Here is a 26,730-nt window from a genome sequence, read left to right as displayed (position 1 = left end):
TGGTTCAGGTTTTGGTTCAGTTTTTGGTTCGGTTCAGTTTTTGTTCAGTTTTTGGTTCGGTTCAGTTTTTGGTTCAGTTTTTGGTTCAGTTCAGTTTTTGGTTCAGTTTTTGGTTCGGTTCAGTTTTTGGTTCAGTTTCTGGTTCAGTTGAGTTTTTGGTTCACTTTTTGGTTTGGTTCAGTTTTTGGTTCAGTTCAGTTTTTGGTTCAGTTTGGTTTTTGGTTCGGTTTGGTTTTTGGTTCGGTTTTTGGTTCAGTTTTTGGTTCAGTTTTTGGTTCAGTTCAGTTTTTGTTTCACTTTTTGGTTCAATTTTTGGTTCAGTTTTTGGTTCAGTGCAGTTTTTGGTTCAGGTTTTGGTTCAGTTTTTGGTTCAGTTCAGTTTTTGGTTCAGTTTTTCCAGCATCTTGCTGCTGATGGAGCAGGGGCTGTGCCACGGCTGTTGCATCGAGGTCCTTTCAGCTGTAATGGTGCCTGACAGCTCTGAGAGCAGATAGGGCTCAGCTAATCATATTTTAATAGCCCTACCTTGTAGGGAAGGGCTGGCTCAGAGTGTAGCCAGTAATATTTTAATTTCTGAGCTCTGATGAGCATAATTTTGAGCAGGTATTCAGTTTCTTTGTGCTCCAAATCGTGCTCCCAGATGTTCGATGCCAACGGGCTCTAAAGAGCAACTGCACAAATATAATATTTAATACCCCATGTCAGTTTGGGTGTTCCACTCAATTTCCTGGAGAGATCTTTAAATTCATCTTATTTAGCTTGAATACCCAATGAGTTCCATACTCCAGCTCTGTAATTCCACATAACTCAGTTCTCTAATTTCTGGGATGCAAATGTGGAGCAGATGTAAAAGGGGGAGTGCAGGGAAGGGGGGATGTTCCTGCACTTTGTGCAGGGCTGGCTATCAGGGAGAAAAAGCCTGTCAGGATTGGCAGCAAATGCAGCCCCAGATGCTTTGGGCCCTAAATGAGTGTTTGGAAAGGAGGAGGGACAACCTGATGTCCCCGACCATGAGAAATCATCCAGCTCATGATGGAATAAATGCTCCTGTCCCATTAGGTGAGCCTGAGCTGCCAGGCAGGTGGAAAGGGGCACTGAGATTTCAGGGTGCCCTCAGGGCTGGAAATTGGGGCTCAAAACTGGGTTTGAGGGAATCCCAAAGGCATGGGAACAGACAGGTCACTGACACAGCCCCTCCAGCAGCCTCAAAAATGCTCTTAGAGCTGGAAATTTGGGCTCAAATTTGGGTTTGAGAGAATCCCAAATGCATGGAAACAGAATCCCAAAGGCATGGCTGGAAACTGGGGCTCAAAATTGAGTTTGGGAGAATCCCAAAGGCATGGGAACAGACAGGCCATTGACACAACCCCTGAAGCAGCTCCAGAAACGCTCTCAGGGTTGGAAATTTGGGCTCAAAACCGAGTTTGGGAGAATCCCAAAGGCATGGGAACAGAATCCCAAAGGCATGGCTGGAAATTTGTGCTCAAAACTGGCTTTGGAAGAATCCCAAAGGCATGGGAACAGACAGGCCACTGACACAACCCCTCCAGCAGCCCCAGAAATGCTCTCAGGGTTGGAAATCCAGCAGCTGCCACTCACAGCATCATCCATCACCACGAACTCTTTGAACACAGCTGAGTTATTTGACCTTTTTTTTTTTTCTTTCTGCTTTCAAAAGAAATACAATAAAAATGCAATCCTGGCTGCTGCTCTCTGAGCACAACTGCCCAATCACCATATATAGCATCAACCAGGGACAGCCACTCTTCCTTCCATGATTTTCAGCAATTCCCCTTCCTCCAGCTCCCTCCAAGCTGCATTAATCATGGGGTTTTTTTCAGAGAAAATGGGATTAATTTGCCCTCTTGCCTTTTCTTTGGTGTTCTGCAGCAAACTTTGGGTGCCTGTGGGGTCCTGTGCCCCTCTCAGCCTCGAGAGGAAACAGGAGTTATTTCCTCACAGCATTTCCTGCTCCTCCCAGGTGGTCAGAGACTCCTGTGGACATTCAGGTAAAAAAAAATCCTCACTTTCTCCAGGCTTCCTTGCCAAAAATAAACTTGTATTTTTGCTGACTGACCTGTGGGAAATGAGTTTGTAGAAAAATTTTTAAATAGCTTCTAATTGTAGTAGTGTGAATGATCATATCTGTATTGTCTCATCCTTCTCATGAGACTAAAAATAATATAAAATTTTTTAAAACGCCTCAGTTACCCCATCTCTAAATCAAAAAGAAGTAAAATCCAACAGTGACCCATCTCACTTCAATTTGAAGATCTCAGCAGCTTCAAAGCTGCATCCTGATCTTTGGGGTTGTTCTGGAAAAGCTCAGAATGCGAATAGGTGAATGTTTATTTCCACCTGTTGGCATCTTTAGTAGCCCAGGAGTTTCTCCCTTTTCTCCTCCCCAAAAACATTTTCCAAAGGGCTCTTTGGAGATGTGCTCAGTGTTAAGCTGACAAGTGTAATGCCACGAAGTCATAAAACAACCCCAAATTCTGTGTTTTATCTGATCTAATCTCAATCACTCTCTCACACTGACAATGTGGAACCTTCATGTCATGTCCTTATTAGAAAAAAACCTCTTTAAAACCTTTTTTTCATCTTTCTTTTTATTTTACTGAGAAAACCACTCATGTTCTGCCACATAAAAAAAGATTTCCCTTCATCTGTGGCCCTGCTGATTGCAAAGCCTGGGAGATCTTCAATTAAACCACTTGGGCTTGGTGTATTCCTTTCAGAGAAAACCATCAGAATAGCATTTGTGTCTCATTACAGCTTCAACATTATCATCTTTGACTTCTTGTATTCTTTATTTTCATCCTCTGAGTGAAGATCCCTCACTCAGCTTTGCAGACAAGGATGGGACTCTCTCATTCCTGCAGGGACACTGGGAATTAGAGGATTATTATAATAATTTTAATTTTAATTTTAATTTTAATTTTAATTTTAATTTTAATTTTAATTTTCATTTTCATTTTCATTTTCATTTTCATTTTCATTTTCATTTTCATTTTCATTTTCGTTTTCATATTCATTTTCATTTTCATTTTTATTTTTATTTTGTGACACCTCCCCCTCCATCTCTGCAATGTCACTTCAGCTTTCACCACATATTTCCCCAGAACTGGAATACTCTGTTGAATTCTGAGCTCTGTGTCTCCAACCTTCCCCAGGTACATCCTCAGACAAAGAAGACAACAAAATTATCCTTTTCTTTCACCCAGGACCCTTTTTATGCACTGAAAATAGAAATATCATTTTAAATGAGCTGCTCAGAGAGACACATTGACCTGAGTACAGATGAAATCACTTAAATATTTTGAAACTGGCAATCTCATATATTTTAATTATAGACTGCAGCGATATTCTGCTGAAAGCAATTACATTGCAGCTCTTCCCACACACATGGGGAAATCCTGGGAGCTGGAATTCACAATGACTTCAGCATTTAAGGCATCACGGATGTTTTTATTAAAAAAATCAAATTTTTTCAATGTCTTGCAACAAGGCAAGCGGTTCATTGTTCTGGACACGGCCTCATTGATATGTGAGGGGTAATTAAAGCAGGTGAAGGTGGCTGTGTTGGCTCCTGAAGCAGAAATAGATGAGAACAACCTTTTCCCCCCACTTTTTAAACAGCCTCTTGTTTTTGCTGGGAAAATGACCCAGCCCTGCTTCGTCAGGACTTTTTTAAAACTTGCCATGGCCAGCAAAGACATTTGTGTTTAAAAGCAGAGAAATGCTCCCCTCCAGAGCTCCGAGGCAAGGAGATCTGTTTCCCTAGTTGGGCTGGAGACACTCAGCTCCAGCTCCTGCCACTGATACCCCTCAGAATTAGCCAGGATGAATGGGCCCTTTTAGTGAGCAAAGAAACGGGCAGGGATCACAATCATCCCTTTCTGGCCAGGGTTCTGCAGCGAGGGCTGAGGCCGGGCCGTGCAGGAGAAGGAAAGCAGCAATTTCTCCGCGGTTTCCGTGGCGTGTTGGAAGCTGGGGGAGATCTCCTCGCACGCAGCCCGAATTCACCAGGATGCTTTCTGAAAAATCCTCCTCGCCCAGGATTTTCTCCTGGGAAGCTGAGAGGAATGAAAATAATAATTATCTGATTGCTGCTCCTGTGTTGTGCTGCTTTGGAATGTGGCTTGGGCGTTGTTTACCAACAGGTGAATGTTTGGTTGGTTCTGTGTGAGTTGTTTTTAATTACTGGCCAATCATGGCCAGCTGTGTTGGACTCTCTGAGTCAGTCACGGGTTTGTATTATTCATTCTTGTTAAGCCTTTTGATGTATCCTTTCTCTTTCTTTAGTATAGTTTTAGTATAGTATGATATGATATATGATATACTATATACTATATATGATATACTATATACTATATACTATATATTATATACTATATATGATATACTATATACTATATACTATATATTATATACTATATACTATATATAATATAGTATAATATAATATAGTATAGTATAATATAATATAATATAATATAATATAATATAATATAATATAATATAATATAATATAATAGCCCTCTGATTTATTAATTATTTTAATAATAATAATTAATAAATTATAATATAATTAATTATATAAAAATAATTATGTATAACTATATATTTATAAATATTTATATTAATATTTTATATAGAGTATGTATTATGTAATTATATTTTAATATAGAATACATATTTTAAATATAATAAAATGTATAAAGATATTTTATATGTTTTAAATAATTTATAATTACTTTAATACTTAATTATAAGTTATAATTAATATAATTAATTATAACATATTTTATTAACATAACATATTAATAGACATATTATAACATATTATATTAATATAACATAATAAAATAAATCATATAACATATAACATAAAATAATAAATCAGCCCTCTGAGAACTTGGAGTCAGATTCTCATCTCTCACAAACACCACACCTGAGCACCTTGGACTGGGCACTGCCCTTGACTCCCTTCCAGCCCTTCAGTGCCATGGACTGGGGACCATGAATGGCATCCTTCCCATCTCCTGGTGGCTCTCAGGTGATGATGGGAGGTGGCAGAACATCTCCTGGTGCTGGTGAGGTTTTCCTGTGTGCTCCACACGGCAGAGCCCTGCTCAGGGTGAGAAGTTACACTCCTTTCCTGTTATTGCAGAACTAAGTGCTTTGCACATTTGGGAAATATTATTAAGTAATAGTCTGAGTGACGGGCTGTGGTCGGAGTTAATTTCTTCCAGTTCTCCAAGTGTCTAATTACACTTTCTTCAGTGCTAAGTGGATGGATTGTGTCGAGTGTGCAAAGGGCCCTTGTTTAAATTTAAAACAAAACACACACAAAGAGAAAAGCCTCGGTTCATCAGTGAAAGTCAGGGCTAGGGACACAACCCAAAAATCTTCTGACAGCTGTGGTGGTTCTGCACATCTTCCCCCAAGCACCCACTGGGCAGAACATACCTGGGAAATCAAATCATCCCTTTTATACACCTCCAGTATTTCCCAGCTTAAAGCTGAGCCTGGCTTTGACTTAGACCAAAGAGAAGACCTGGTTAGGCAAACACAGGCAGTCCTATGTTTTAAGAAATTATTATTCTCCACTTGGCATCCCTGTGTCCTGCTGTCCACTCCTAGTCCAGGCTGCCAAGGGAGGTGGGCTCTGGAAAGGCCCTTGGGCTGATGTGTGGTGTCACCCTGATTTTTTAAGTTTTTCTAAGCCTTCTGAGGTTTACATTCTTGTAATGAACTTTTCCACACACTTTATGAAACTAACTTATTTTTTGCATTATTTCATGGAAGAAGAGAAATCTGATGGACTGTTGGTTTGTCCAGTGTCATTGGAGAGGCGGCACTGTCACCCTCCAATCCACGGTCACTTTTGGAAATCTACAAATGCTGGAGTCAGAAATTAAAAAGTCCCTTTTACCTTGAAAAGAGCAGTGTGTCCACGTCATGTTATTTTGTGTCCTGCAGTGACAGTGCTTGATCCCAGAGCAGGGTCAGGGCAGCAGGACTTCCATGGAATGCCCAGCTGGAAACAGGGATTTGGTCAGACCTCATGGCTGGGGTGTGTTTGGAGACAATCTGAGCACCTCTTGATGTTGATGGGAGATTAACAGAGGTTTTACACAGAAACAGCTCTCAGCAGAAGGACAAACTCTGTTGGGAGGGAATTTCCACTGCAGCCACATTGCACAGAGAAAAACAAGGCACAATTCTTCCCAAGAATATTTCTGAGATTCACATTCTCTGTACCTCAGAGAAAGGAAAAACAATTCTTATCATTTGCCGTGCCTGTGTTTGTGCAAAAGTAGAATGCAATATGGAGATTGTTTACCCAAAATCATGGTGGTTTGTTTCCTTGGCCTGTCAGGGCCAAGAGGGTGTCAGGACTGTTGGGTGACAGTCATGGGCTTCAGAACAGTGTGTGCAGGGTTAAGTGCTTGGCAGATTCAATTTTAAATGTATAGAATATAGTAGAGACATTAATTAGCTTTCTAATATCCATAGAATCAAATACATCGTTCTCTCCCCTCGTCGGGGCCATCACAACATTACAGTATTTCCACCTCTGCTGTGGCCGGTTGGGAAGCCCAAACAGATGATTTTTCTGATTGTGATTTAAAATTCCTTGGGGTGGGGGTGTTAGGGGAGAAAAGAGGGGCAGAGAGACAAAGCAGGGACACATCACATCACCCTTCAGTGCCAAGGACAAGCTCTAGGAAGGCACCACCAGCTTGGTCATGCTCATCAACCACCACATCAACCTTAATCTGGGCTGATCACGAGTTGTTTTTTTTTTACTTTGGCCATGTTCAAAATAAGGATTTCATGGTTATCAGATTCTTTTTGGTGGCTGTGCTCACTGATTTCTCTAAGAATGGACACATCCAGTTGGGAAGGTGGCTTGCAGGACCAGACTGGAATCCTGGGAGACCAGGCGAGCTCAGGTTGTGATTTATTTTTCTTTCCTGGGGTTTGTGACTGAATCAGACGGGAGAGAGGAAGTGAAGGTTTGTTCTTTCTAAAGATTTATTTCGTTACATCTGCAACAAGTCAAGAGGAGAACGGGGTAGAAAGGCTTTTGGTTTTGGGCCTGGAACAAAGCTCAGGACTTGAGATAAACAAATGGGGGGAAGGAATTATCAAAGAGAGAGCTGGCCACAGACTTTGTTATGAGCTTTGTGTAACAAGCTGGGAAACTTTGGGAAATTAAACCAAACTGGAAGTGCACAGGGGTAAGAGGAGAAGCAGATGATTGAGGCGCCTCAAGGAAGAAAATGGGGATACTTGACAAGGAAAACATCCTAAATTTTGGGTTAGAGGACCCAGCAGCTTCTCAGGTGTGTGGGTGCCCTCTCATTGATTTGATAGCCATGGACACGCTCTGCTGGCTCCTCCAGGAGTGAAGTGATGATGTTTTCTTGGGTTTTGCATCCCTGAGACAAAACACTGGCACTGCTGTGGGCAGGGATTGTGACCCTGTGAGCTTCACCCCCCAGGTGTGAGGTGTGGCAGCACCCACAGCCAGGGACTGCACCCACACACAGGATTTTTCTCAGAGTTGGCTGCAAAAATATCCAGTAATTTTGATTTCCTATTTACAATTGTGAGTAATTGAAAAGAAAAAACAGAACAACAATGTCACCCCGTCCAAGTTTCCACTTTGGTAAGTAGGTGTGAGTAACTCCTACCTGGTGCTCAGGATGGTGTAGGAGCTGAATTACTCTGTGTAGGCCAGTGGAGGTGGTGAAAAATAACAAAAGTGCTGAGAGAGACAGGATTTGTTAAAAGAAAAACATTTATTTCTCTGTAGGGAAGAAAAAAGGGGGAAAAATGTTTAAAGTTTCATTTGCACGGTGTTAAATTAACAACAGCAAAAGCCAGCCAAAGGAATAAAATGCATGTTAAGGAAATTTAAAAGAGTTACTCAGAAATGAATGCCAGCTTGATTTGCTGAGCTCCTGAGTCACCAAAATCCCACAGGGCACCTCCTAGAAAAGCTTTTCAGCCTCTCTTGAAGATCACTCTTAGGCTCTGCACAGATCCTCAGGGCCAGAGTGTTTCCCTTTGGAACTGGGTGTCCTGTGCTCTGGGGAGGGGAGATAACCCCTCCAGAAGGTGCCACCACAGCTCTGCCAACACTTCCCCGTTACCTGTGCTGAGTGCTCCTTATCTCCCTGATACTCTATCAGCCTGGCCAGGGCAGGGCTCCCCCACAGTCAAGTGGCTCAATTAGCAGTAATTAGTGCAGGGGAAATCTGCTCTGTGCTGGGATGGAGCAGGTCTGTGTCTGCTGGTCCCTCCACGGGAGCTGTGGGCTTGGCCTGATGGCCAGGATGGGTTTGGGTTTTTTGGTTCCATTTTCCTGCTGGTTTTGTGGGGCTGGGTTTAGGGGCAAAGCCTAAAAGTGGGAAAATGGTGGAAATTATTCCATCAGGGCAAGGAGAGGGTGTGAGAGGCTCCCCCCTCCTTCACAGGGTGCCCAGACAGGAATTGCAGAGCCATTGGGCTTCCCAAAACTGTCCTGCAAGGGATGGTCCATGATGGGGGCTTGGTAGGGGCTGCAGCAACTCACTGGGGTGGGGATTTCTCAGTTTGATGGGGAATTTGGAGATCTGGGAGATGTGAGCTCCTCTGGTACAGAGATATCAGGGATTTTCTACAGCAACAAAGCCCTTGAGATGCCCCAGCCACCAGCACATCCCATGGGGGAAAGGGAAAACCTCAGGCAGGAGGTTCAGGATATTTCCTGCACACACAGACTGCTCTGCATGGCTCCTCTCTCACTCTCCCTAATTTTTCACTGCAGGTTTGGTTTTGCCTGCATTTTCTAAGCACTCACCCTTGGGGTTGAGGGGTTGAAGGGGTTGAGGGCTGTCCTGTCTCCAGCCCACAGCACAGCCAGGGATGTCCCTGTCCCTCCTGCAGGCACACAGTTAAAACCCAGCATTTCCAAAAGTTGGCCTCAGTGACAGTGCTCAGTGCTGCTGGCCAGAAACCTGCAAAGCAGAAGAGAAAAATGGTTTTGGTGGCAGAACTACAAATGCTCCATAAAGCACAGCTTGTTTCGGGCCTTTTTAATGTGGTTCTCTGCTGACTTTTTGTCCCCTAATTCACAGCAGAAGCGGAGCAGAGCTCAGTAGAGATTGAGCATGAATCCCCTGCTCTGGGTTAATGGGAACAATTACAGAGGTTTCTTCTTTTTCTGCTGCCAAGCTGTGATAGAAAATCATTCTCTGGGTTCCTGTTTCCACGGGAACAATTAGTTTCATGCCGTTTTGGTCTTAGACATCAATGAAGTGTTTAACTAAATGAAGGCCAACACTTCATAAACGTATTGTCTCACGCAATAATCAAGTAGCTACCAAGTGCCACAGCTAAATGCACTGAAACCAACCCCACAAAACGCTCTGGAGCGTGTGAATATTTATTGATCTGCTACAGCACATCACCCGTGAGCCAAAAATACCGAAAATTCCAGCCGTGGGTGTTTAGGTGTTACCAGCTTTTGAGCCAAGCCACGTTTTCTCAAAGGGTCTGGTCACCTTGAGCCATCCCCAGGAGAGGCTTTGGGGACCTGCTGGGTGATGCTGATGGGTTTCAGCTGGCCCATGCTGCGGGCCAAGGGCAGGGGGCTTGCAGGACCTCGTAGCCCCGCGGTGCCGGAGCTGCCAGGGCCGTGCCTGGTCCCCAGCCTTCCTCCAAGGACTCCACATATTTCCTCCTTCAAACAAAATATACAAAGAGTCCACACGGCAAGGAGTGGAATTCAGGGCTCTGCCTGCTCCCTCCCCAGCACATCTGGGAGCCTTTCCCTCGCAGAGCTCAGCATCTGCACGGGAGGGAGGGAAGGAGGCAGACAGGGAGGGAGGCAGGGAGGGAAGGAGGGAGGAAGGAGGGAGACCGTTGTATTTGGGGGTGCCCCATGGCAGGAAGGAATGATGAATCCGATTCCATGTTCTTAGAAGGCTAAATTATTATTTATTATTATTTAAAATTATTATTTAATAATATATTATTAATAATAAATATATTATTATAAGCATTTTAATTAATTTAATTAATAATAAATTATTAATTTCTTAAATTAGCCTTCTAAGAATATATATATTATACTTACATACATATAAGTAAGTATAATATAAGTAATATAATATAATATAATATAATATAATATAATGCAATATAAACTATATTATATTATATTATATTATATTATATTATATTATATTATATTATATTATATTATATTATATTATATTATATTATATTATATTATATTATATTATATTATATTATATTATATTATATTATATTATATTATATACAGTATGTATATGTGTATATGTACTTATATATATGTATGTATATATACATACAATGCATATAAAGAATATATATATTCTTTATATATATACTATATATAGCATATATATTATATACTCTAATATAGTATATAATATATATATACACTATATATAGTATATATATTATATATACCATATATGTAAAGAATACTATACTAAATAATACAGAAAGGATACAGACAGAAGGCTAAAAGGAGATAATAAAACTTGTGACTCTTTCTAAAGTCCCAACACAACTTGGCCCTGATTGGCCAATGAGTCAAAACAATTCACAATAAACCAATGAAACAATCACCTGTTGGATAAACAATGTCCAAACACGTTCCAAAGCAGCAAAACACAGGAGAAGCAAATCAGATAATTATTGTTCTCCTTTTCTCTGAGGCTTCTCGGCTTCCCAGGAGACGAATCCTGGGCAAAAGGGATTTTTCCAGAAAATATGGCAGTGACAGGAGATTCCTGTGCCCTGCCATGGAGCAAAGTAAGGGCTGAAATGGGAATGGAATTCAGGGATGCTGCTGTGCGTGGCTCAAATGGGACAGGGACAGGATGGGAGGGATGGGCAGCTGAGCAAGAATGACTTCCTGAGCTTCACTCCTGAAAATGAGCCCCTCAAAAGGCTCAGGAGGAGTTGGAGTAGCTCATTTTAATGAGTCGTGCAAACCTCAATACTCAACCCTCAGTTGTTGCTCCATTGGGCAGTGGATCACATCCTTTGTTGATACCAGCCCTTAGAGAGAAGGAAATGATGTTTCCCCCTACATTCAAGAAGGATTTATACACAAAAAGAAAGAGTAACATGATTTCAGTTTAGCAACTTGAGAAAATCAGAATTTTGCTCCCAGCATTCCCTTGTATTCCTTTTCATTCTCTTGACTGAAATCTGTCCTGGGAATGGTGTCGTACACACCCTTTCCCTGTTCCTGATGGACACTCAGCCCACACTCAGTGACCCTTTGCACAGTCATTTCTTGGATGAAGCCCCTAAATTGGCCCTTCCAGCCAAATGCAACCGAGATTTCACAGAGAAAATTCACAGGAAATCATTTTTTGACCTGATCCCAAAGAACATTTCCACACAGGAGGGAATGGTTCCTCCACGGAGTGGACCTTCTCTGCCCACTGCTATCCTTTCTGCTGACAGGCTGGCAGGTGCTGAACCACCTCAACTCAACACAAAATATTCTGTGATGAATGAAGGAAATGCACAGAGCTGTTTCTCCACCCATTCACTTCCATCTGACAGAGCTCTCCCCTTCTCCCATCTGATTTTCCTGCTTATTTATCCTTCCCCGTGAGCTAAAAGCAGCCTCGTTGTCCTAGGAAAGAACCAGGGATGAGATGAAGCCCAACAGGGCTGGCTGCACATCCAACCCTCCCTCAATCCACCTGGATCCATTAAAACAACCACTGAAAAGGGTGTGAAGCCACCCTCCTGCAGGACACTTGGAAGCTGGAGCTGTGTCCATAACCTGGTGCAGATTTCCAGCAAATCTGCAGAGGGAAACAGGCTCAAGTCTCCCCTCCAAGCCAGTGTAAACATTTCCATGAAATCTCCGTGCAGGGCCAGCCTTGAATCTCTCCCCTTTTACCATATGCTCTTCCCCTTTTACCACCCAACCTCCTGACCTTGCTAAATTATGGCTCTGGAGGGTCAGAGCAGGGGCCTGGAGCAGACCCTGATTCCTGGGATTAGGGCTGGGTGGCCCAGGGCTGGACATTCCTGCTCAGGGGCTCTGGTTGAGATAAGGCAGCCCTACACTGTGATTTACTCCAAGAGCCCTGTGTGTTCCCTGGCAGATGAGGCAGGGGAAATTCTGCAGGATAAACCCCTTTTAATCTGTCAGCAATGGTTTGCTTTGGGAAAAAAAGCAATTTTGTACAGCTAAAAGCACCAGGCTGGGCTGGACCACAAGCCAAGGCTCACTTCCTCCAAGCCCAAATGCACAGGATGTGCTGAGCTCTTTTATTCCTCCTTTGTTTAACCCTGGCCCAAATCCCCCTGGGTTTGCAGCCTTCTCCTGGTTGGATTTCAGTAGCAAAGTGAGGCAAGAGGAGCAGCAGCATTTCCAGGTGAGAAAACCCATAGAGATGCTTGGATTTCAGGGCTTGGTGGGGTCAGAGCTAAATAAAAGTATCAATCTCCCTCACCTGGCTGGAAAAGAGAGAATTAATCCCAACGCAGATGTACAGCAGTGTGGAAAGGTAACACAAAGTTAAATTCTTTCTCCGGGGGCATTTCACTGATCAATTTGGTGGAAGGATTGTGTGTGTGTCCCCACCAACACACCCTGCCTTTATCTTCACCTGATCTCTGACATTCCCACCATGCTGCACACACTGGGAATGCCAGTTCCCCCCATGTGCAATCCCTCTGGCCATTCTCCAAGGAGGGAAACCTGCAGGAAAGGCTCTTCCAGCCCCTCTGGAGCCCAAACACAACCCCAAGGCTCACAGCTGAGGAAACCTGAAGATATCAATGCGTGGCCACCATGAAACCTTCAGATCTTCCTGCACTTCGAGTGCTGGTCCCAGCTACCAACCAGCCACTGGGACTGGTTCTTCTTGTATCCCATCTGGGTGGCTCCAGACTCTTGCCTGGAAAGCATTTCCAGCATTTTTGGGATGTTACCAAGAGTTGCCAACACTGGGAACATTTGCAAAATGTGTTCAAGGCAAGAGGAGCCTGAGTGAGGACTCCCCATCTAAGGTCACCTCGAGAATCTGACATCAAACACAGGATTGAATTCTTTCAATGCACGGAAACATTTCATGGAGCACAGCAGATGACTTTGGAATTTAAGCTTTACTCCTTTCTTTCCCATATATTTTATTACACAACTTTCTCCCCCCAGAAGAACACCGGGTTCTCCTCCCAGTTTGTGAAGCAAAGCAGAAGAGGTGACTCTGACACTCTGGTCCTCAGCCTGAGAGGGCTCCTTTCATCCCTGCCACTGATCTCAGTCCCATCTCAGGGAGGCCACTGGAATGAGTCAGGTGACAAATGGAAAACACACAGTTTATGCAAGAGCCTGAAATGAAGGAATCTCCCCTTGCAAAAACAATGAGGCCATTGTGTTCCCCACCAGAGCAGTTGGGAAACTGCAGGGCTGTGATGAATTAAAGGTTTTTCTGCAGCTGATGCAGTTGCTGTTTGCTGCTAAGAAAAGCTGTCTGGGTGTCTGCAGCACGTTAAATCCTTGAGTTTGTGTTCCCAGCAACACCAGAACTTGAAAAATAGCAATAGAATAGAATAATAGAATTCTTTAATAGAATTCTTTATATATCTAATAGAATTCTTTAATAGAATTAAAGGTTTTTCTGCAGTTGCTGCTTGCTGCTAAGAAAAGCTGTCTGGGTGTCTGCAGCACGTTAAATTCGAGTTCACGTTCCCAGCATCACCAGAACTTGCAAAATAGCAATAGAATAAAATACTAGAATTCTTCATTAGAATTCTTTATATATCTAACAGAATTAGATATATAAATTCTAATAAAATTAAATTATATTAGAATTAATTATTTAATTCTATTAAATTCTAATAGAATTAAAGGTTTCCCTGCAGCTGATGCAGTTGCTGTTTGCTGCTAAGAAAAGCTGTCTGGGAAGCTGTCTGGGTGTCTGCAGCACATTAAATCCTTGAGTTCGTGTTCCCAGCATCACCAGAACTTGCAAAATAATAGTAGAATAGAGTAGAATAGAATAGAATAGAATAGAATAGAATAGAATAGAATAGAATAGAATAGAATAGAATAGAATAGAATAATTCTTTATATATCTAATAGAGTTCTTTAATAGAATTAAAGGTTTCTCTGCAGCTGATGCAGCTGCTGTTTGCTGCTAAGAAAAGCTGTCTGGGTGTCTGCAGCACGTTAAATCCTTGAGTTCATGTTCCCAGCATCACCAGAACTTGCAAAATGGTGCAGGGGAAGGAGACACCCAGAGCTGAGTGACTCAGCCCCGTGCTGATCTCTCAGTTTCATGGGTTATTGCTCCTCAATCACACAGTGGAGGGAATCACAGCCACAACAGCTTCTGCTCTGATAGCAGAGCCTCCCACCCTGCTTGGATGGGCATGAGGGCATTGAAAGCTCTTCTGCTGCTGGGCTGTCCATAGTCCTGCTTGTTGGACCCTGTCCTTGGAGGTTTTAGCTGAACAAAGCCATGGCTGACCCTGCCCAGAGCTGCTGATGGACCTGCCCTGAGCAGAAATCTGGGCTGGACCCTCTGAGGTCCCTCTGGATCATGCAGAGACCTCCTGAGGAGGTCACAGGAGGGGCTGTTGAGGCAGCAGAGCCTTCCCTTGACTACACTCCCATTTCCAGTCCATCAGCCTGGTTTTTGTTGGATGTACTCCCCTCTTTTGGCTGCAAGAGGCCACCTGGCAGCAGCTATGGGACATTTCCAGTGGGCTCTGAAAAGCTGGAGCTGTTTGAATGGCTCAGAGTGCTCTGCCAGCACTTCTGCTGTGCCCCCAGCAGCAGTCAGGGCTTGCTGGGAGACAGAAGAGCTCCAATCCTGGTGCTGGAAGCGAGGAACTGAAATGCCAAGAACAACAAGCACAACAATGCCATGAATTTCCTCCTCTACAACACTGAAGGGGAGTGACAGGGAACATTTCGATGGGCCTGAACAGCCCTGAGCATTGGTTTCACTTAAGAAATTCCAACTGGTTGTGTTTTGTTTTTTCCAGCGGTTGGAATTGCTCTCAGGGGCAGGAATCATTGGAGTGGATCCTGAGCTCCTGTCTTGCTGCTCCACGGGCTCCAAACCAGTGAAGCAGCTGGGAAAAGGGAGCTGGATCCTCGAGCTGGCTCTGTCCTGCATCCCAGTGTCATGTGGGAACTGGATGCACCTGCTGGAGGAGCAGTGTGGGGGCAGGCCTTATCCACCAGTTATAAATCCTGGGGCTATCAACAGCCTTCAGTAAACATTTGGACAATCCTTCCTACCTCTCCCTCGTCCAAGTATCTGCATCACAGGGGCTGCTGCCCATTTCCTGACACGCTGCAACAGCTCAGAATATCCTGGGATCCCAGGTCGGTTCCAGCTCGCTGTGATGGATGGACGAAATAAATGGCTCGGGGAGAAAGAAAAGGAAAAACAAAAATCTGTCTCCCGGTAATAAATCCAGGCCAGGATGGAGTGAAAGAGCTTTCAGTGGGGAATGGTGGTTTTAGGAGCTTTTAGGATCTGATCTGGAGCACCCAAGGGTTAACATTGAGCAACTCAGAGCTCTTTTAGTGGACCCAGAGCACTTCATCTCTTGGAGGAAAGGCTGAAGATGTTCCTGAAAGCTCTTCCTTCCTGCTGGGTTGGGAACAGCCCCAGCCAGCTTTGGATGTAAAATAGGAACCTGCTGCATGAAGCCAGGTTTGGTGGCTCTTCCTCCAGAGCAGAGCCTCCTCCAGGTGAGGAATCACCAGGTTGTAACCTGTGTGTAAAACATTTCATGCAGCAGAGTTGCCAAACAGAAATAAATCTCTTTTTTTTCTTTTTCTCTTAATGCCGAGAGAGGAAAACAACCTGAACTCTCCTTTAGCAGTGTAAAGGGTTTAGCAGTTAATTGAGTTTAGCAATTAAGAGTTCCAAACACAAAATCTGTGTTTTGTGATTTAAGACTGCTGTGTTAATAACGACTTTAGGAAGATTAAGGCTCACAACACAATAATTTTAGTCTTTTACTAAAGAGTTGACATGGCTGGGACTTCATGGCTGAGCACACACCACAACAAGCCAGTGGATTTTCTGATAGAGTAGTAAAGAAAATAATCAGCCCTCAGCTTAAGTGCAGGATAAACAGCAACCTGGGCTGGTGGAAGGTGTTGGAACCCACGGCAGGGAGCTGAAACGAGATGAGTTTTAAGATCCCTTCCAACCCAAACCACTCCACGAGTTTATGACAAAACTTAAGGCTTAAATTGGCTTTTCAACTGCAGCCTCAGCTTGGACTTTTTGTTTTAATCTTCTCCTCTGCCCATAAAACCCACCGCAAACAAGAGCAGCACACAAATAAGTTTTCTAATCCTGATAAGGCACAAACCACTCGGAGGGTTTGCTCACCCCTCTTCCAGCATCTCCCCTTTCCCCCCAGCGCGCTCATCACTTCTTTCTGAGAAGCCCAAAACTCGGACCCGTTTTTGGACAGACTAAACAACATCTGCAGCCCCGGTGGGGACACCGAGCGGGGACAGAGGCGCTGTCACCGGGGAGGGCGAGCGGCACCTGTTGGGAGGCTATTTAGGGATTAGCCGGGTGCTGACAGACAAATTGGCAAGATTAATAAGAGCAATCAAGGCTGTGTGGGCTCGAGCTGCGAGCTGACATTAATGTGACATCGCTTTCATCTGCTCCAGCCTCGCCCCGCGCGGCATCCGCGGCGCTCCGGGGGCTGCAGCCCCGCGGGTGTCCCCGGGTGGGTGGCAGGGCAGGGGACAGCTCGGGGTGTCCCTCGGGGACCCAGCAGCGCGTCTGGGGCAGCCCCGGTGTCCCCCAGCCCCGGCGGCTCTGCAGGGCCTACCTGGCTCGCACGGCGCCGGGCTGCGTTTGGTGATGCTCGAGCCAAACTCGCTGCGTTCGGGGTTTTGGTTTTTTCTGTGCCTCGGACGGAATCGGTGGATGTCACCGAGGGAATGCAATGCTCGCACTCTCAAAAAAAGAAAAACCAAAAAAAAAAAAAAAAAACCACCCTAAAAAATACCCCAACACCAAAACCAAACCAAACAAACCCCAAACAAACTAACTAACAAAACACAACACCGAGGAAAGAGGGGGGGAAAAAAGCATCAGGGAATAAAGGTTAATTCCAGGTGCGAGGAGAGAACAAAGAAAGCCCGCTGCTGTCGCTCTAAGCCCCGCACCTCGAGACTTCTCTGGCTCGGGGAGATGGTTTGACACCCTAAAGATGTTTTAAGGCAGAAAAAGCTGTTTTTAGAGCACTCCTCTGCCTCCAAACCCCGGGGGAATTCTGCCCTGCATCCCTACTGCAGCACGGCCGTTGCACGGGGAAAATTTGGGGGATTTTAAAGGATTTTTCTTTTTCTCCTTGTTTTTTTTTTTTAACACATTCCCTGCTAAAATCTCCCTCGCCCCGAACTCTGTTCGCATCCCTTTCCAACGCGAAATTGGATGGATTTTCTTTGTTCTTCCGTGAATGGGGGTTTCTAACAGCAGTAAAATATCTGAATGTCCAAATCCTGCAGGTCTGACGGGCTCTGCCGCTCGGGCTGCTCCGCCGAGAGCTTTTGTCCACAAAAGGAAAGTGTTGGAAAGGAGGGAGATGCCAAAGGCTGCGCGCACGTTCGCTCCCAGGGCTCCTGGGGGAAAATAATCCTCTGCCTGGGACCTGATGTGAATCCCTCCGTGCTGGGGGTTTATCGGGTACGAGGGAAAAAATCTGTAAAAATCTGATTTTTTAACTATCAGCTGTTCTAATTTTCAAATGTAGATGGGGATAGACGCAGCTGGGGGGTCAAGAATGATTTTGGAGAGAGGTTTTATGAAGAAAACAAGAAAGAGACTGACCCCAAAACCAGACTCAGAAACAAAGTTACAGGATGATGATTGCTCCTCCAACACTCCCAAAAATTAATTTTAAAAGTCCTTATATTTTACTTTTAATGTAAATTAATGAATTTATTTTTTCTTAATTGCATTTATAAGGACTGGAGAGATTATATATGTACTGGAGTTATTATATATATATATATATATATATATATATATATATACCGGAGTTATTTTATATATACAAACATATCTATCCCATCCTAAATGGGCGAATTAACGGGGGTTTTGGAGTGAATTTCAGGTTCCTCCAATCTCCACCCGGCAAGGACAAACCCCTGAGCACAATGTCTCCAGCAGCCGAGGTTTTGAGGGACAAAATTCCATTTCCACTAGGACCCACTCGGTGGGATGGAGGATTCAGGGAGGGCAAGACGAACCCCCCCTTTTCTCTGCCCATTTCCAGGACTCGTTTTTGTCGGAATTACGGCTAAATTTTGTCGTTTTTCCCCTGCAAACCTTCTCCATCCCAGCCTTCTCCACTGTGAAACCACACGGGCAGCCCTGGAGCTCCCTAATTCCTTCCCGCTAAAAATAATAATTCCCCATCATTTTTTTTTTAATCAGATTTGCTGCCCCTAAAAGCGATTAGGTTAAAAGTACACATCTTCCACCAATCCGGCAGCACCACGGCGGGCATTCAGTGGTCTGTTTGTAATCTCAGCCTTTTTTCATGAACATAAACACGGCTCCAACCCAAATACACGCGGCCACCAAGGGAGCGAGCGCGGGGCCGCGCTCCCCGCGGGTTAACCCGGCTTTAGCGCAGCCCCGCGTGGAAAACCCACGGGGAAATCGCTGCTAAATCTCTGTTGTCTCTCGTGTTGTGCCCCGGGGGTAGGGCAGGGAGGGAAGGGATCGCGGAGCGCCATCTCCGCCCTGCCCAGAGCCGCTCCCCGCGCTCCGAGAGCGGCCGGGCCCCTCCGGGCTGCGCTTTCCTCCCGCTCAGCCCCGTCTGACAGGGGGAAAATTGAATTGTCCGTGTAGTGTTCTTGGTTTTGCAGAGAAATAATTCCCCTTTTCGTGTTCGCTGTGTTGCTTTCTTTGGGTTTTTTGATTTTGGGGTTTCTCTCTTGTTCTGCCGCTTTTCTGTCTTTTTCGCACTTCTTTCCTTTTGTCTTTTCTCTTGTTCTTTTAATAGTTCTTTTTAAATCTTCTGTCTTTATTTTTCCTTCCTTTCTCCCCTTTGCTTTTTTTCTTCATTTCATTTTCTCTCCTTCTCTCTTTCTCTTCCTTCCTTCCTTTCTTTCTTTCTTTCTTTCTTTCTTTCTTTCTTTCTTTCTTTCTTTCTTTCTTTCTTTCTGTCTTTCTTTCTGTCTTTCTTTCTGTCTTTCTCTCTCTCTCTCTCTCTCTCTCTCTCTCTTTCTCTCTTCCAGCTTTTCCCCTTTCCCTTTTATTTTTCTCTTTCTCCTCATTTCTTTCTTATTCTTTGTTTCCTTTTTTGCTTCTCCATTTCCCCATTCCTCCGGGGTTTTTTTCACCCTTTCTCTATTTTTCACTCTCTTGCTCTTCATTTGTCTTAATTTCCTTTCCTCTCTTATTTCTTTCAGTTTCTCCCTCACATTCCTTCTAGTTCTCGTTCTTTATATAATTTTTCCTCTTTCTTTCTTTCTTTCTTTCTTTCTTTCTTTCTTTCTTTCTTTCTTTCTTTCTTTCTTTCTTTCTTTCTTTCTTTCTTTCTTTCTTTCTTTCTTTCTTTCTTTCTTTCTTTCTTTCTTTCTTTCTTTCTTTCTTTCTTTCTTTCTTTCTTTCTTTCTTTCTTTCTTTCTTTCTTTCTTTTTCTTCCTTTCTTCCTTTCTTCCTTTCTCTTTCTTTTCTTTTCTTTTCTTTTCTTTTCTTTTCTTTTCTTTTCTTTTCTTTTCTTTTCTTTTCTTTTCTTTTCTTTTCTTTTCTTTTCTTTTCTTTTCTTTTCTTTTCTTTTCTTTTTTTTCTTTTCCTCTTCTCTTCTCTTCTCTTCTCTTCTCTTCTCTTCTCTTCTCTTCTCTTCTCTTCTCTTCTCTTCTCTTCTCTTCTCTTCTCTTCTCTTCTCTTCTCTTTTTCTCTTTCTTTTCTTTCTTCCTTTCTTTCTTCTCTTTCTTTTTTTTCCTTCTTTCTTTCCTTCTTTCCCTCTTTCTCTCCCCCCCCATCTCTCTTTCATTTCTCCTTCTTTCCTCCCTCCTGCCCATCCCGCCCGTTCTCTGTTTTCTCTCCTTCTCTTTCATCCTCTCTCCCCTCCAGCACGATCTCTCCGTACATTTATTTATTGCAATATTTGGAAACATTTCTGTTTTCCTTTCCTGGGGCAGCGGGGCAAACCAGACCCAGGGCTGCGCTCCAGCACAGCTCCAAACCCTTTTCCCGAGGACAGAAAAATCCTTTTCCTGCGGTGCCAGCGCGGATTTCCCAGCTCGGTTGTGTTTGGCCGGCCCCGCTCCCACTCGGGCACTTTTCCATCGCTTTTGGGGCTCAGCCGGGTCCCCACGCGGGATACGGGGAGAAACCGCGGTTCCGAGTGGGGGAAAACTCCTCCAGCCCTCGCTGTTCTGAGCCAAGTGATCAAATTCGATCGTTTCCAGAGGAAAAACGAATAATCCTGCAAGGAAAATTCTGATGCTGCAGCCCCAGCCCTCGGGCAGCATCTCTGCGCGCAGGTATCCCGCGAAATCTGCGGGAGAGAGGAGCTGCAGAAACTCCCTCGTTCCCTGATTTTAAGGAGGGTTCATGCAAAATTAGTTGGTGAATTTTAACAACTTGAATTTGAGGGAGATTGGGAGAGAGGAGCTGAGGGTGCTGCGCAAATCGCCCAGGGAGTTCTGCAATTTCCCGAGCGGTTCTGAGAGCGGGAAAAGCAAAACCATTTCTGGGTTCATTATTCGAATTTTTAGTGAGTTCTTGGCCAGTTTTGGTGCGGTTTTTCTTTATTTTAGGCGGCAGTATTTTGTTGTTGTTTTCAGTGGATCGTTCTTTCGGGTTTTTTGGGTGTTTTTACAAAATCCTTCCAAATTCCTCTCTGGCTTCGGAATTCCTCCAGTCCCTCTGGCACATCCACCCCAAAAGCCCCAAAATATTCACAACGGGAGGATGGACACATGGATGCACCCGTTCCCTTCCCGTTCCCAGGGTGATTCTCCCAAAATAAAAATCAATCCCTTTGCTGCAGAAATCGTTAAACTTCGGGGCACAACAACCCGAGCTGGGGAAAGTTTTCCCATCTTGGCTCGGGCATTTTATGTTTCTACAGCTCATCTTTCCCGGGAATGCCGGCCGAGCTTTTTATTCCCGGCAGAATATTTTTAAAGCCCCTCCAGGTCGTTTTTAATATTTAAGTAGGTGCTGGTTGTGCACAAGGGATCGATTTACGAGGAGCTGCTCTGTTATCGGGAGGTGGGAAAGATGACAAACCAATTTTTGGTGTATTTTAATTCTCTGCTCTGGCAGCTGTAAAGTAGAGGGGTGCACGAACCTGCAGCACGTAGACCCCGCTGATGCACAACATCATTATTTGGGAATTCTGGCGGTGGGAAACAGTATTTTGTCGGGAAAGATTCCAAGGAAAACTATGCTCAGATTTTTGCAAAGAAAGAATCGGGGAGAGCACAACAGCGGGAATTTCTCTTTACAGAGGGAATTTCTGACGGTATTTGTGACAGCGTGTCACAAACCCCTGCTTTGGGCTGGGAAAAGAGGGACACGGAGTTTCTGTGTGTGTAGGAATCATGTTTAGAGCCCGCAGCCCACCAGGCCGTTGTGCAGCCCAGCCCCGCTGCTGCGCGATTTCCCTTTCTCCACACGGACACCCCAAGCTTCCCTACAGCCAAAGCTGCTTTTGCAGTGCTCTGTGCCTGCACCGTGGGCACGAACAGGAGGGTTCTGCAGCCCCAGGGACCTTCTCGCAGCGAGGTTTTGCTGCCCCGATACCTCCAGGGACATCCCCGTTCTCAGCATCCCTCCGTGTCCCTGTCCTGCCCGGGTGGCTCTGCCCGCTGGGCAGGTGACAAGGGACAAGGGCTGACAAGGGACAAGGGCTGCTGCCTGCTGGGCACCCCGACACCCGCCCAGGGCAGTGCCCGGTGCTGCCACCCCGGCCCGGGTGATGCTCTGTGTTGGATAAAATCCCTTTTCCCTGCAATAAGCCCACCTGGATCTGCACCCGTGGGTCCCCCCAGTTTCCCCTCGGGGTTTTCCTCTTAGAGATCACGCTGTCCTCACCCCCAGGGTGCTGTGCCCTGGATCTTTCCCCAGACCCGCTGTGTTTGTTGTCCGCGTCTCCCCGCATGTTTAGGAGCGATCCACGCCGCCACCTCGCTCGTTATTTATCCCCAGAACTGACGGTCCCTGCGGCTTTTGGCACCCGTGGAAGAAATCACCTGTTCTTCCTTTATCGCGATATTCCGTTTGAATTTCTCCCACCTCTCGGTGCAGACGGATTTTGTGGGACACCCCAAAATGGGGCTGGTGACCCTCGCCTGCCTGATGCTAAAATTCCCCTTTCCACCAGCACCGGCACATTGCTGGGATTTCGACAGCGTTTTGCTTTAAACTTGGGGAAAAAAACAAACTAAAACAAACCAAAAACCAACAAAGAGCTTCCATAAGGCTGGAAATGAGGCTGAACGCCCTGGAATTCCCTCGTCCTCCTCGTTTAGTGGAGACCCCCGGCCCGGCTTGGCCCAGCCGGACTTTTGGCATCGGGAGTCGCCGGGGGCTGGAGGTGGTTCCCGATGACAAAAAGCTCAGCAGCGAATCGAAAGGTTTCTCCAGCACAATTTTATCTCTATCCTGACGGGATTCGGTGCTGGAAAAGCTGGAAGTGGTTATGAATTCTGTTTGGATGCCATTGCTATGCCAAGTTGTTGGGAGAAGGGAAATCCCATCCCAAGGGTTGTTTGCTTTGGGAGCATCCCTAACCCCGGGCCCCCAGGGAAGAAACCTCGTCCAGGAAAGCCTGAATGCCTTAGGAACGGATTTACACCTGGATTTACACCTGGATTTACACTTGGATTTACAATTCGAGCTGCCTTTAAGGGCGAATTTGTGCGATGTGGGAGCATCACTTGCCGGGTCTCAGCCCCGCTGTTTCCCTCGGTACCAAATTCTCCGGGGCTGAACCCCAGCCAGCCCAAAAGCATCTCCCCGGGAAAACACTCTAGCAATCCGTCCCTGAGCGGGGATATAAATACCCGGAGATATTTGGAAGATCTCTGTGGGAAGCGATTGTGTCTGAGTGGTAGCGCTCCGAGCTTATTATCGCTGGAACCGATTTGTATTGCAGGGAGCGGCTCCTGCCAGAAAACTGCACAGCAAAAAAATCCCGAGCTGAAGAAGGCTGTAAATTCCTGTGCTGCAATATTTCACTGAAGGACGTCATGGAAAATCTGGGCTTGAAGGGCGGGGGGAGACTCGGGACGGGCAGAGGGGGGAAACGGAGACAAAAAGGGGCAGATTAAGATTTTCTTCTGTTTTTTATTTTTTCCCTTTCTGACCAAAGCCTGAACTTGCGGTGACAGCCAGCCCGCACCTCCCCGCAGCCGCCTCACACACTTGGGCAGCTTCGTTGCGCTCCCAATTTCGGCTTCTGCTCTCCCAAAAATCTTCTCCTGGAGAAGATTTTGCCGCCAGGAATGCGAGAGGCCAAGGCTGGGATGGGAAAGACCCAAAGCGGTGCCGTGCGCTGGACCCGCAAAAAAAATATTTGGGGTGTGCGTGCATGTCCCTAAAAACATCTCTCCCTCGGTGCTTCCACCTTCCCCCAGCTCTCCTCCCTCCATCCTCGACCCCCTCGCCTTTAAATAAACATTTAGGGATCAATTCGCCGCGGATTTGGGGCCAGCGGCCACGGGGATGGCGGCGACTGGAAAAAAAAAATAAAATAAAAAATAAAAAATAAAAACCCCCAAAGCAGGCGAGGGGGAAAGGCTGGTGCTGGGGAACAGGGGGGTGTTAATGCAAAGCAGGACAGCGGGGAGGGGGACACGGGGCGGTCACTCCCCGCGGCCTGGGTGGTCCGGGCTCGCAGGCACAGCCCGGCCCCTGGCGGAGCAGCACCCTGGAACAATCCCACCTAGATCCATTTCCATCCTCGGGTTACACCGGCCTGCGAGCCGACTTGACTTCACTTAAGCAATTAGCTAGGAAAAATACCTTGGGCGCAGGAAAAGGAAGAAAGCTCGGATTTGTCTATTTTTACACAAAACACGGCCCGAGTTTGGGGCAGGGAGAGGGAGGGAAGGAGCCGGGTGGGAAGGGAACCGGGCCGGGGGTGTTGGAGGGGTCGGGAAAGCGGCTCCGAGAGGGATGGCAGAGGCTAATTGCGCCAGATGATAATTTAATTTTTGTCATTTCTTCTTTTCCTCCCTTCTTTTCATCTCTGCCCGTCGGGGGCTGGGGAGGGCCCGATTAAGCCACCCAAATCACGAGCAGACAACACCAAAAGCGAGTCTCGTTTTCCCCCACACCATCCTCCTCCTCCTCGTACACCAGGCATTTCCTCCCCAAAACTCCTTTCCCCAACATGTGCGCTCCGATTAAAACCCCCAAACATTTCTGCAATTCCCACGACGAGGCCTATAGGACCCGGAGCGAGATATTCCCATTTTAAACTTTTGCTAGCTGCAATAAATGCATCGCAAACCAAATCTTCCCCTCCTAAAAGATATTGCAAGAGGGAGAAAGGGCACTCGTGAAGGAAGTGATTTTCTTTGAGGGGAAATAGTTTGATTTCCAAGGAGAGTTTTGGGGTTTTTTTAACTCGGAGATATTTTATTTCCTCGTGGAAACGCTGCCGGTGGCAAACGATTTGAACGAGATTTTTCCACGGGGGCTTTGTGCTGTGTTTAGAGCTCCATCCCCGGGTGTTTTGGGGCAGAACGGGGAGATTCGGACGCAGAGTGATATAAAACAAAGAAATCCACCCTTTTCGCGAGCCGGGGGGGAACATTCGATGCGGAGCAAAGCTCGCGGTCAGAGATGCGCTCCCACAGCAAAAATATAAAGAAATACAGCGAGAAGTAGAGGGAATATTCTGCACCAGCCTCCCCGGGGATGTAAACTCCGGGGAAGGTGATTGCTTCCCAATAGAAAGCGATTTTTGGGGGCTTTCCCCCCTTCCCGAGCAGCCCCACGCAGAGGGAGCAGCGGCCGCCGCCTCCCAGGGCAGCAGGAGCTGCTCCTTCTCCTCCTGCTCCGGGGAAAAACTCCAGAAATAACTGAAATAACTGTCCCAACCTCCTCCCAGCCTCCCTGGCTACCTGCCCCCGGCCCGGGGCTTGCCCGGGGCTCTCCCGTGCCTGTCCCGGGCCCGTTTGCACCGGGAACGGGAAGGCCGGTGATGCCTGAATGATGATTTTTTTTTTCCCCCCCCCAAAAGGAGGGAAAAGACAGGAGGGGGGAGGATAGAAAGGTAAAAAAGCAAGAAAAAAGAAAACGCTGATGTGAGATCCCTCTTGGTCGTACCACAGATGTGCCAGGCGCCCCGGAGGCTGCTCACAACTGCTCGCCAATAACGCGGAGGGAGTTTGGAAACCCGACCGGTGCCTATCTTTCCTTTAAAAGGTATTAAATTATCATAAAAACCTTGAAAAGGGAAGCTGGGAGACGAAGGGATTGGGGAGGGGGGTGTCCCCTGTTTCTCTTTGCTCAGGGATGCGCCCACAGCCCTGCGGCGAGGCCTGTAGCGGGTGCGGGGGGACGGGATGGATTTTTTTCCCCCCCATTTTCCTTTCTCTTTTCTTTTCCCCGATGTCGGAAGGGATCAGACGGCAGCGGCAGGCACATCGGCAGCCCCGAGAGCCCAGGCTCCTTCCCCCGTGCCCACCCACAATGTCACCACCCCCGCACCGCGCCGCTTTCCACGCGCGGGCCGCGACAAGGCGACAAAGGTTCCGAGGGACTTACCTCGAGTGACAGCTCTGCCGGCGGCACGGTGCTCAGAGAGATGGCGTTAGGGGGACAGGGGAGGGAGGAACGGGGGTCTGTACCCCTCTGGGGCTCTGTTCTCCTGCCCCCCACCCGCCGCGTGTGCCCGCGGCACGGCCGGAGCTGAGCGACAAACTCCGGGCACGGAGCCGCGAAACTCCAGCACGGATTTATACACACCCCCCTGAGGAAAACCCCAAACAACCCAAAACGAACCAACCCACCCTCATCCCTAAAGCAGCTCCGGAGCGGGCGAGGGGTCCGCAGCCCGTTCGCGGCCCCGTTCGCGGCGGCGGAGGCAGAAAAGGGCATTTCGCGAGGCAGCGGCAGTTTTCGCCGATTTCTTTTTATTAAAGCACCCCCGAGCCCGTGTTTACATTGCGCAGTATAAACATCCTGCCCGGGCCCGCCGAGCTTAAAAAGAGCGCACGAAGAGGGGGTTTGAAGTGGGCGAAGCTGCGCGCAGCGCGGAGCCGGGGCCGGGCAGCGCCGCGCTGCCCCACGCCACGCGCGGAACCTCCGCGCTGCCCGCACGCCCTTCCCCGGCCCGCGGGGCCCGGGCTGTGCTTTCCAGGGCTGGGAAAAGGGGCAGGGAGGGGATGGAGGAGCCTCACGGTCACGCGTGGCATAAATCACACACAGACACACGCACAGAGATACACGCGCGGTTCTCTCCGCGGCGGGCAGGGGCGCGGCGGGCAGCCCCCCCGGGTGGGGCAGGGCAGGGCGGCGTGGAAAGGGCTCTTTAAAAGCTGCCCACCAGCGGGGAGCGGCGGCGGAGGGGGCCGGCACGGGGCCGGGAGGGCGGGGGGGAGCGGCTCGGGGCGGGGATCTCCGCTCCGCGCTTACGTCTGTCAAAGGAGCGGCAGACGCCGCTGCGAGAGATAAA

General features: G+C 46.8%; 1 long non-coding RNA gene across 3 annotated transcripts; it reads right to left on the bottom strand.

Annotated features, from left to right (window-relative positions):
* Positions 1-2,630: 2,630 nt before the first annotated feature.
* Positions 2,631-26,051, bottom strand: LOC134424393 (uncharacterized). Of its 3 annotated transcripts, none has more exons than XR_010029405.1 (4): positions 25,821-26,050; positions 7,707-9,014; positions 4,955-6,043; positions 2,631-2,887 (listed from the first exon to the last, which is right to left on the bottom strand). It is a non-coding gene; the product is annotated as an uncharacterized LOC134424393 (long non-coding RNA). The 3 variants fall into 3 exon arrangements; XR_010029406.1 differs by lacking the exon at positions 2,631-2,887 and adding an exon at positions 3,371-4,076 and having other exon boundaries at positions 25,821-26,051; XR_010029407.1 differs by lacking the exon at positions 2,631-2,887 and having other exon boundaries at positions 4,912-6,043; positions 25,821-26,046.
* Positions 26,052-26,730: the final 679 nt, after the last annotated feature.

The sequence above is a fragment of the Melospiza melodia genome, chromosome 13, assembly GCF_035770615.1.
Source record: "Melospiza melodia melodia isolate bMelMel2 chromosome 13, bMelMel2.pri, whole genome shotgun sequence".
Lineage (NCBI taxonomy): Eukaryota > Metazoa > Chordata > Aves > Passeriformes > Passerellidae > Melospiza > Melospiza melodia.
This window is presented reverse-complemented; position numbering and strand designations above follow the sequence as displayed.